Source organism: Lactuca saligna, chromosome 6 (assembly GCF_052625555.1).
Source record: "Lactuca saligna cultivar CGN05327 chromosome 6, ASM5262555v1, whole genome shotgun sequence".
In the NCBI taxonomy this organism is placed as follows: domain Eukaryota; kingdom Viridiplantae; phylum Streptophyta; class Magnoliopsida; order Asterales; family Asteraceae; genus Lactuca; species Lactuca saligna.
The window spans coordinates 160,795,675-160,800,977 of record NC_136422.1 but is presented as its reverse complement, the minus strand read 5'-3'; the positions used below and the strand labels follow the sequence as shown (position 1 = coordinate 160,800,977).

Genomic DNA, 5,303 nt, shown 5'->3' with positions numbered 1-5,303 from the left:
TGAATGAAGGTATTCTTTTTAAGTCCTTGTAACAAATTTATATGATGGGTGATAAGTTCCTCCATAAGCTGGGCGTACATATATGTACGCTTAGCGTACAGGGGCGGATGTGATCACGGGCTTGAACCACATACGCAGGGGATGTTTGATTACTCGTAAATGGAATTGATTTTGTCCTATTAGACAATTCACAGGTTCTTGACCCTCTCTTCTATATTCTACTCTTATTTACAAAGTCAAACATTATAATTTTGTTTGTCTATATGTATTTGTTGATTTTTTTGACCAATTATTTTCTAAAGGGGCATAACCATGCCTAGGTAAATGGTAATTTGGAGCTTTTTTTAGAATACCCTTAATCAAATGATCTCAAACCTAAGTTGGATGCAAAGCTAAGCAATGAGAGACACAAGCATCTACCATATTACAATGCAATATGTAAGACTAAAATTATGGCCTAAATCCAATTTAATATTTTTTACTTAGATCTTTTTCCAGGTTTTTTAATTTTTGAGCTTAATACCTTCTTCAGTTCCTAAAGTTTTTTTTATGTAACTAGTTGCGATTATTTGTGTTGGTATATACGCTAAGGAGGATCTTGATCATGTTTTGAGCAAAACACCAAATTGACATGCTTATTATTCGAGGAAGGATTTTGTAGTGCTTGGTTTAGATACAAGGTAATTCTTTCAATTCAGTTAACTTAGTAGCTAGCTCTGAAATTATTATGGATTTTCTATGTAGGTGTCCATCACAGGTTAAAGATTAAGAAGAGAAAAATGTTGAAAGTATGATAATAGACCGTGGTCGTAATATATTAAGATGATGCAGATGGTTCTAGTGTACAAAAAAACCAACGACATGCTACATAAAGTTGTAACATTTTTGTAAATAATAAACATCATACTTAAAATGTTTTGCCAAATACATCAATCACGACTAAATATCATATGATTTAGTCAAATATACACCTTAAATGTATAAAAATGATTTATTTTTCATTTTTGACTTGGTTAACGATCTCACTTCCACAAGAAAAACTGAAAGTTTTTTACCATAAATTTTTTAATAATATGTTATAATACACCAATAAATAAAAGACGGTTTCTATTCAATGCCTTTTTTTGGGTAAAATGCAAGGAATTACGACTTACTTTTATCGATATTTATGACATCCTAGTTCAAACATAAATGACTTATAGGACTATGTGATGAGCATCTTAATAGGGTCTATGATTTTTCTAAGTATTAGTTTCAAAAATTTTAATTACAATGTATACGTCCGTTTTGTCGATTAACCAATCTTTTTTATTGTTTTCACATTCATCAAACACCCTTTCAACTTGGTAATTTTGCATGCTTCCATTTCTTGCTCAAGTCCTTTTATCTTCATGGTCATTTTCGCATTAAATCCTTTTGTTGGTAGGGAAATTGATATTCTTTTAAAGAAAATGTCAGCTTATGCTCTTACTGATGTGAATTTGGTAAAAGATGGGAAAAAACTTTAAGGACAACATGGTGGAAAGAAATAGGGACTGCAAGTTCCATAGTGACAATTTTTCACAGTTTTCACTCATGGTTGTGCCGTACAGGCCTATTTAAAACAATTCATCAAGAAATTATTTTTTTATGGATAAATCAGATCTATCTGGTGGCTTGATTGGCAGCTCAATTTTTACATATAAGCTAACAGTAAAGCTCCGGTATGAGCCCGGTTAAATTGGTGAAACAAGAGGCAATTAGTCTTTGGTAAGTGTGTTTACATTGTTGGCTTTGGATTCTATAAGAAAGGTTTTGGAAACTGTAGGATTTAGAGTTTGAATGATTTAAAATCCACCATGTGTGTTTATTTGGTAAGATTTGTAATGAACTGAAGATGTATTTTATAAGGGTAAAAATGCATGAAACAACAGTGTACTTTCATTCTTTAACCTCGATAGAAAATAATGTTAGGATATGTATAGTAACCAACAAAATGTGGCACCCTTATGAGTTTATATGTGATACTTGCATATTTATACATATTTTTAGGTAATATTTGAATGCATTTTTTACTAGTATTAAGGTTATTTGTGTAGATAAGAGGCACTTATAAGATTAAAATTGTATTTTGCAGCTAAAAGGAGCATTCTTGAAGAACAAGGACTAAAAGCGACAAGAGATTGAACTTTGGAGGCTTGGAGAATTAAAGAAAAGAAAATCCACATAAACAGCTAAAGCCACGTCGTGGACTTCATTTACACGACATGACATCGACGATTCTAGAAGATGAGTACACGGAAAGTTGAAATCCTTGCCTGATAAGGATTCATCCAAAGTCACGAAGTGGAGTCCTAATCCACGACGTGGAGTTCAAATTCACGATTACTATATATATCCTTGGTACTTACGAGTTTAGGAGAGAGGCTGGAGATTAGAAATTCTAGAAGATGAATTTAAGAGGAGAATTAAGAGAGAAATCAAGTATTGGTATTGGAAGAAGGATAGGAAGATCATTACTTTACTTTTGATTTGGTACAATTCATTATGTCTTTATTAGTTGAATTCGTGTGTTTTATTTTATCTATGAGTAGCAATCTAGCTGCTTCTGTTAGATAGATGAAGCTGGAACTCATGGTTTGGTTATATTGATATAGACTTTTCTAGTTGGTTAATGGATTGTGTTTGATTGTTTATACCTAGCATGCTTAATTTAATACTAGATTGATTTAATTCATATTCTGTGTAGTTTGGTGACAATTAATCTGCATGAACTTGATTACCTAGTATTTTGGTGAACATTAGATTATTAGAGCTAATATCGAATCAATCTTAGATAAGTAATTAAAGTATTGAATTTGGTTGTGCTAGAGAACATATATTGTGACCACAAGTGTGTTTGTTAATTCTATATTACATAGCTCCAATCCTATTTTATAATTGATTTTGTGCTAATATATATATATATATATATATATATATATATATATATATATATATATATATATATATATATATATATATATATATATATGACCATGCATATCTCTACATGAATTAATTCAATATTAGTACATTTGGACTTAATTTGCTAATAATACATTAATTGATAACCAACGGGAATTGTCATAATTAATAGTTAAACCATTGAGAGAAAGTTGATTCAAACTAATAGAAGTGTTTTTAATATTTGATTGAATTGTGTTTGAGAATTTGAGTTTGTCTAAACTTGCAAAATTAGATAAAAACCGTTTTACTTTTGTTAGAATTTTAGGTTAACTTAACAGTAAGTAGGTTAAATAATTATGTTCCCTGATATATCGATACCCGACTTTTGTGCTATACTATTTGCGAAAGGATACACTGCCCTGGGTCGAATAGCTAGTAGGATAGTAGGTAAAATTAGATGTAACTATTTGTATGTATCAAGTTTTTGGCGCCGTTGCCGGGGAACAACTTATTTGATTGTTGATTTATTTGCTTTAGATTAATTGATCATTTTTGTAGTGTAAAACATGCAAAAAGTTAAGTTTCTGCATTAGGTTTTGTTTCAGTCCTAAACTTAGGATGTGTACCGTAAGCTCAATACGTGAGTCCAGTCAGTAGGTGATTTTTATTTAGTTTTTGTTCAGATTTACATTTTTTTTTTGTTGCAGTAGTTCATGACCAGAGGTTCCAACACACCTTTGGTACCACCGCTTAAATATCTAGAGTCAGCCTTTCACAAAAAGACGGATAAAAACGTAGGAGAAGCTAACCCGCCAAAGAAGTCACCTTTCAAGGACCTTAAATTGGTTTTTGGAAAGAAGAAAGGAAAGAACGTGGGTGGGTCTAGTATTCAAAGGAAGGAAGACAGCAAAATAGAAAGCTTTGAACAAAATCCAAATCCAAAAGATACAGAATACGAGACTGAACCCGAGTTTGAAGAAAGCGATTTCAAGGATGGGCAAGAAAACAAGATGGAAAACATTGTTGATATGTCCATGGGAGCATACAAGAAGCGAATAAGAGATGATGTTGGTCCTGGTTTAGTATAACCCGCTTTTACCGCCACTGCAACATTCGAGTTGAAAGGACACATTATTACTACACTTAAGGACGTACCATTTTCTGGGAAGGATCATGAGGATGCTTATAATCACCTAGACGAGGTTAATGACATTGCAGACTATTTCAATGTCCCAAATGTTCCTAGAGATACAGTTATGTTAAGGATGCTTCCCGTTACTTTTAAGGGAGCTGCAAAAGATTAGTTGCAAGAACTTCCACTCGGTGCAATTACTACTTGGGGAAAAATACATGAGCAATTCCTGGAACAATTCTGCCCACCATCAAAGATATCTAAACTCAAGAAGGCAATAGCCAACTTTGAGCAACAGTTGGGTGAGTTTTTTTATGAGGCATGGGAACGCTATAAAGGGCTACTAAGAAACTACCCTCCAAATGACCTTAACATACAAGAAGAAGTGTCTATCTTCTATGACGGGGTGAATTTCATGACAAGGAAACTCCTAGATTCACATGGACCACTTATAAAGAAAAATCCGGCTGAAGTAAAGGAGTTTGTAACGCCTCGATTCTCGAATACCAATTTATGGTTATAAATTCTCATGAATTCAAGGTCTACTCGATGAGTTGGTTGCCTGGCTCGGCGAGTAGCAGTGGGTTTGGGCCACGTGTTTAAGTGACCAACTCGTCGAGTCAGAAGAGTGACTTGACGAGTTGGAGTTGGAGGGTGAAACCCTAATTTCCAGGGTTTGGCACCCTATTTAAGGGACCATTAGCCTTAGTTCCTTTGCAGCCTCTTGAGAGTCCAAAAACCCTAATTCATGTGAGTGTGCTCCATTTGTGTGTTTTCAAGCTTTGGAAGGTGTATCTTTGTAAGAAGAACTTGAAGAGCAAGTGACTAGGAGCAAAGAACTTGTGGGGATCTGATATCTACCTTATATGGCATCTCTTGGAAGGTATCAAGTCATTACCTTGACCTCATTTCATTCTAGATCTCATTGGTTAAAGTTTTGGGATCTTCTAGCATATTGTGAAGCTATTTTGGGTATGATCTCAGATCTGAAGTTGTAACTTCAGATCTGAAATCTCCTTGGTCTCTAAATCCATAAAGCTATCAGCTTTGGCAAGTATGAACCCCTCCTTAAGTGTAAAACCCCATTTTAAGCTTGATTTTGGCATTTTGAGTCATAAGAGCCTTGCATGCACGTAAAGTATGAAACTTTACGTGATAAGCATGCCTTGGGAAGTTGGATATGTATTATGGAGCCTTAGCATGGCTTAAAAAGCATTTGTATGGATGAAGGACTGAAGGGACT

General features: G+C 33.9%; 1 non-coding gene across 1 annotated transcript; it reads right to left on the bottom strand.

Moving 5' to 3' along the window:
• Positions 1 to 4,322: 4,322 nt before the first annotated feature.
• Positions 4,323 to 4,429, bottom strand: LOC145003672 (small nucleolar RNA R71). The gene has a single exon (XR_013662119.1). It is a non-coding gene; the product is annotated as a small nucleolar RNA R71 (small nucleolar RNA).
• Between the last annotated feature and the right edge of the window lie 874 nt (positions 4,430 to 5,303).